Source organism: Eucyclogobius newberryi, unplaced genomic scaffold (genome assembly GCF_026437365.1).
Source record: "Eucyclogobius newberryi isolate DKJ021-1_F unplaced genomic scaffold, fEucNew1.0.hap1 SCAF_10, whole genome shotgun sequence".
Taxonomy (NCBI): domain Eukaryota; kingdom Metazoa; phylum Chordata; class Actinopteri; order Gobiiformes; family Gobiidae; genus Eucyclogobius; species Eucyclogobius newberryi.
Genome location: NW_027315724.1, coordinates 24,167,050 through 24,173,582, shown reverse-complemented (window position 1 = coordinate 24,173,582; position 6,533 = coordinate 24,167,050). Strand labels below are relative to the sequence as shown.

General features: G+C 42.3%; 1 long non-coding RNA gene across 1 annotated transcript; it reads left to right on the top strand.

The window, feature by feature from the left end:
* The first annotated feature begins 5,333 nt into the window (after positions 1 to 5,333).
* LOC140371139 (uncharacterized) lies at positions 5,334 to 6,533 on the top strand. The gene is made up of 3 exons (XR_011928437.1): positions 5,334 to 5,940; positions 6,048 to 6,220; positions 6,309 to 6,533. It is a non-coding gene; the product is annotated as an uncharacterized lncRNA (long non-coding RNA).

The following is a 6,533-nucleotide window of genomic DNA, read 5'->3' as shown; positions in this document are numbered from 1 at the left end:
GCACAGGTACCAGACAGGAGGTCTTCCAGACCTGTGGTACCACCCTCAGCTTCAGGCTCATGTTGAAGACATGCTCCATAACTCCACACAGTTCATCTGCGCAGGACTTAAGGAGCCTGGGGCTGATGCCATCAGGTCCTGCTGCCTTCCTCACTTTAATCCTCTTCAGCTCACTCCTCACCTGTGCTGCTGTGACAGTCAGTGGTTGGCAGGGGGACTGTGTGCTGGGGGGATGGGTGAGTCCAGGCGAACTGAGGAGCTGATGGTCCGGGGCAGATAAGCGAAGAGGAACAGATGCAGGGCATTGTCCAGCTGTGGAAGAGGGAGCATGCAGCTGTGCAGGGGGAGGGGCGGGTGACCGATCAAACCTCAAGAAGTGAGCATTTAAATCATTCACCCACTGTAGATCCCCCTCTGTCTGGGCAGGGGGGATTTTGAAGCCCGAGATGGTTTTCAGGCTCCTCCACACTCCCTGAATGTTCTTCTGCTGCAGCTGCTCCTCCATTCTCCTCCTGTAGCCGGCCTCAGCCTGCCTGATCTTCCTCCTCAGCTCCTTCTGCACAGTCCTCAGCTCCTCCTTGTTCCCTGACCTGAAGGCTCTCTTCTTCTCCTTCAGCAGAGCCTTCAGTTCACGGTTAATCCATGGCTTGTTGTTTGGAAAACACCGCACCGTCTGGGAGGGAACAATGTTCTCAAAACAGAAGTTGATGTAGTCCGTGATGCACTCTGTGATGGTGTTGATGTCCTCCCCATGTGGGTCATAAAGCTCAGTCCAGACAGTGGTGCTGAAGCAGTCCCTCAGAGCCTCCTCGCTCTCAGCAGACCACATCCTCACCTCACGGGACACCACAGGCTGCCTGCGCACGATGGGTTCATACACAGGCCTCAGATGTACAAGGTTGTGGTCCGAGCTGCCCAGGGGAGGGAGGGGGGAAGAGGAATAAGCCTCCTTGGTGTTGGCAAAAAACAAGTCCAATGTTCTATTCTCAGGTAACATACTGGGTGTATGTTGGTAGAACAGAAGAGGGAGAAGCGTGGTTAAAGTCACCAGAGATGAGGAAGAGAGCCTGTGGATGCTGTGTTTGCAGCCTACAAGTGCAGGAGAGAAGTGCTTCACAAGCATCTTCAGCATTGGCAGACGGGGCCACATAGACTGCGATCAAAATCACATGTGAGAACTCCCGGGGCAGAAATGCCCAGGGGATTAGGAATATTGTTTAGGTGTGTTCATACATTTAAGATTAGATTAGATGGATTTGTTGTAATGTTCTAGTCCTGCTTTAGTCTTGGTCTGGTCCAGGTTTAGTTCCAGGTTAGGCTCAAATTTAGTCCCAATTTTGAAGTGTTTTTTTGTGCAAGTGTGAACGCAACTTTACTCAGAAAGTGAATCACGTTTATCTATGTCTCTCCCTCCCTCTCTCTCTCTCTCTCTCTCTGTCTCTCTCTCTGTCTCTCTCTGTCTCTCTTCTCTCTCTCTCTCTCTCTCTCTCTCTCTCTCTCTCTCTCTCTCTCTCTCTCTCTCTCTGTGTCTCTCTCTCTCTCACAAATACAAATCGTATCTATTTTGTTTTTTAAGAAATATATACAATAGATTTCAAAATTAATTTCAAACAATCCCAATTCCAAACATAAACAAGACGCATTTTTATAAATGCAATTGAGTATGTGAGTATGTATTTATTTTATTTCATTCAAAATAATAATCACATTATTCTGAACATCTGAACTCTATATGACATGCTTTTACTGACTGAAGATTGGCAGTGGACCTCTCAGTGCCCCAAGCATTGACCATTAAAGATGACACAATCTTAAATGAGTTTACAATATGTAATTGCTATTATAGCTATTGTTAGTTTTATCTGTACTTCATATTGTAATATTGTGATGTAGAGATGTGGCTTTCTTTTTAAAAAGAAGAATCAAATTGAAGTGAGCGGCTGCACAATGAGCCTGGCACATGCGCTATATCCCCTACTTTCTCCTTCATTGACTGTAGCACAGCAAAATAATGATACAATCATTTAAAACCACTATGACATCAATCGGCAGGTGATTTTCTGTATCTAACCCTGGAGGGAAAAGTCAATAGAGGAGTGGCAGCGATGTCCAATGTCAATCTTTACAGTGGAAATAGCATCTCACATTTCCTCCATATTTGTTATCAAGCGAGTCCAGTCTTGGGTAATAACCGTGTAACGCCGTGTCTGGCAGCCCCACGAAAGCGAGCTGATTCTCAGAGGGCAGCACCACAGGCAGCAGATGAGCGTAAACATATTTCCCTCCCGACTTTTAGCGAGATGTTTCAAATAGCTGCGACTGTCAAAACCCACCATGGATCTGTTTGCAATTATGACGTGTCAAAACAGCAACATACTTCGGCGCACTTTGTTTCGGAATGCCAAGTGCAATGTAAACAGACCTTCACGTTGCCGAGAATAGAGTCAAATAAAGAGGAAAATCAGCTGACGCACATGCTAATCGAGGGTAGGGTTGATTGACAGGCTTGCTCAGTCTTTCATATTCAGTCTATCAAAAAATAGACGAAGCACAATCACACTTCTTATCTAACTGGTGAGATATGACTATATAGTAGATAAGCTGCTTATTATATCCGCTTTATTCTACATCCTATATCCTATTCTGTGTGTTAATAAAACAGTCATTTACTCCGCTCTGAAGAATTGGACGTGGGTGAACTTGTTTTCAAATGGGCATGCATCAACAGCCTGGATCTTGTTAAGGGCTTAGCTGTTTGTAATATGTAATCTTTATCGGAGTCGCGCAGATTGGAATCTTCTGTCACTTCACTGTGAAGCTGTTAACCTGTACAATGTCTTTTCATTTTCACGTAAAAAACTGTTCAATTGACTGTTTCAGAACAAGAGAGATACTGCAAGATAATGCTGCTCATGTAAGCTCAGTAATGACTCCATTTGCACCTAAAGCTACTGTCTCCACACACGCACAGGCCACTGCAAGGTTCTGACCGGTTATTTTGTACTTTTATACATGTGTAGTGCATTTTTAAATAACTTGAAGTGTGTGACAGGTTCTTAGGTAACACCTGAAACAATCATTTAACAAAATAATCATAACTCATCATAACTATTGTGTAATAGATGTGGGTTTTGGCCCTTGATTACATCCTGGTTGCCATATGTGATTTTGGGCATTATAAAAACAAATTGAATTAATGTATCACAAAATGAAAAAATAAAAACCTTACCTATGCCACATCTGCTGCTCATGTCCAGCCAGGAAGTTCACCAAAATTGTCAAACTGGGGGACATTAGGCCAAATCTTTCATAAGATCATAATTATATAAATGTTCACTCAAATTTATGAAATGTGTATTCTGACCTGTCACATGCACTTTAAGCAAGGACAATTTATAAAAACATAAATGCTGTAATAAAATGATTTTCAAATACTAAAATAATGATGTGCAGTATAGTCATACATAATGGTGCATTATTAAAAACAAGACACACTGAAAGTAATGAGCCTGAACAGTAAAATTATTCCGACAAACATTTCTCTATCACTAGCTTTTATTGATGTATTTTTCCATCTTTCCATATCTACCATACAGCGTCTAATAAATGATTCAGGCACATTCCCCCCAGGAGGGAGAGCAATGCTATTACTGAACATGTTTGCTTGTAACAGCTGTGTATTGTGACCTGGTGGAGTGACTTGTGTACTTTAATGTACAAATACACTCCACAACTGTTTATCCTGAACAAGAATATAGATTCATTAAGAAAAAGGCCCTTTGCGATCTGTGGTTATGTGCATATATGGATGAGATAAAACCGCATTGCTTCATCTTGTGATACTTTTTGTTCTGTCACGAGCTCATGCCAGAACCCTCACTTGGATACTTAGTCTTTTTGTGTGGCGAGTTGGGGAGCCTCTCTGTGATGGATGTGGCGGTCAGCTCACACTATTAATCCACCAGCACAAAGCACCACAGTTTTTTACATTGGTGGGAGACATTCAAAGAGACCAAAAACCATCCGAACCTAACACACAAACGTTTGTTCACTTTCACGGCCCATGTACGCCTTTGTGAAGCAGTTCTCACAACACTTTAGATCCAGGACTGATCAGATGAAAGAAATACTTCTCTGTATGTGTAAAAGTACTGTTACTACCATTATGCTACTTGATTAAACTGATTTATACCATGGTCAGTGAGTACTTTTGAACAACCGCACGGGAGGATCCAGCTGTCATTTATCACTGTTCTGTAGCACTACGCCGTGGAGATCATCATAGCGACGAGTAAACAAGTGAGCTGCTGTTAGCACGGACTAGCTTCAACTAAAACTGAGAGGACTCGTCTCTCGGACAGCAAACGGAGAACACCAATTGGCTATTGCAGTTTGTGGGACCATGTGGGTTATACGCCCCGGAGCTGTGCGATACACAACTTTAACACACTCAGTCGGTGCATTAAAAAAGTGTAACGCACTGCTCATCGTTGTTTAATTCTTATGTAATCAAGTGAATATAAGGACGACTGAATTAAAATGTTAGAAAACATTTCAACCATTCATTTTTCAGTTCTTTTAATTACTACCTAGTGATATGTACTGTTTGTGTGTATAAATGGCTGCTGCAATCAGCTCTAAAATACCAATCGACAGAATAACAATACGCATTACAACATGATTTCTACAACTACTTCACTTGCTCACAAAATAAAAGAAGATTGCAAGGTTCCAAAATAGTAAATAATGTCTCTAAATGTGCCCAAAGTATCTTGGTTAATTTCTGAGAACAAATATGTTTCAAAGACGTTCAGCCTTCAGACATCTGAGCGAGAAAGAGGTGAAAGGCTATGAAACAAAAGAGTGAAGTGAGGAGAGGGAAGAAGGGAGGAGACTTGGCACAAATCCAGATGTTGTGCAAGTCTAGATTTGACACTAACTGAACACGTGACTCGCCACGGCAATTGTCGGACCATGTCGGCCTCGGTGAAACTGAGAAAAACAGCATTTTACTTTTTTTCCCCCAAATTTGTGATTTTCATTTTTTTGCAGAATGTGCTAGTTGAAGTTATGAATAAGCCCCTGTGTGCTTCAGATAACACTATTGGTTGTCTTAAACGTATACATTAAGCTGTTAAAAATGTGGAGTTTTCGGGTCTTTTTCCTGCTCTCCTGGGGGGCGTCACCTTTTTCTAGCCAACGTGTTGTTTACATTTTCCACCAATCAGCTGTGATCCGCATGTCCAGCTACGTGCTCCGTGTTTTCCTCTCATTACTCCAGACCGTCTGCAGAGCACAGTCTTCAGAGCTTACATTTCCTGGACTACATTGCAACGGAACTGTTTACTCAGGTACACTTTTACTTTACTACTAAATTATTGCTTTAACGCTGTGTTTTAAGGCGGTCTCGTGATCACTTTAGAATCTTACTTGTCTGCTCCGGTGGAGCTAATGCTAAGCTAACATGTTGCTTCAGTGCACTCTGCAATACGGGCTTAATGTGACTACTTGCTGTTATCACCATGTTATCGGGTTATTTTTCGGCGTGGGTTGGCCCGTGGGTTGTGTGGGTCGTGCTTTGTGTATGTTTTATGGTGCTAAACCGGCTGCTACCCCCACAGCCCGGAGCTAAACGCAGCTATTCGGAGCTAAGTTGTAAGCTAAACTTTGCTATGTTATCGGGTTATTTTTCGGCGTTTTGTCTGTACAAATTTTATACTTATGTAGTATTTCTTGACCCGTGGGTCGTGCTTTGTGTCTGTTTTATGGTGCTAAACCGGCTGTTAGGCCCGGAGCTAAACGCAGCTATTCGGAGCTAAGTTGTAAGCTAAACTTTGCTATGTTATCGGGTTATTTTTCGGCGAGGGAAGAGAAAAAAACTACAACTCCCGATACCACTTCTGGTCACGTGGCTTACGCACTGAAGAAGACATCGCTGAGGTTAGTTTATATTATTTGACTACTGTAATGTGTAAACATTAGCCTGGCAAAACTTCAGTGCTGCTCTCTGCTTAAGATATGTTTCTTCTGTTCTCATTTTTTTACAGTGTCGCCCTTGTCATCAGGTAGTGGAAAACAGCTCTCCTGAGTCTCACCTCAGTATCCCACAGCTTGTTGGAACGGCACATGGCAAAGTGTTTGTCAAGAACTTGGACTGGCAGAAGCATCTGAGTCCCTTCTTCAGACGGCTTCCAAAGATCAAGAGTTATCAGCACTTCAGGTATTTATATTGAAACAAAAATATAGTTAATGAGTGTTTTATGTGAAATAGTTAGCCATTTCTTAAATGTCCTGTTATTTGTTTACAGCTTTGATGCCAAGAGTCGAGAGTCACAGCACAGAAGAGTGCACAGACGAAGAAGAGGATGAGGATGTGATCTCTGATGTAATTGGACTCTGGTGTACATATCATATCTATTATCTCATATATTCAAAGCCATGGACCCGTTGCAGTTCGTATACCTGGCCCTGGCATCTGTTTATAAGAGTTCTTCTATTAAGAGTGTTTTTTAAACTTCCTATAAGTTACTGTC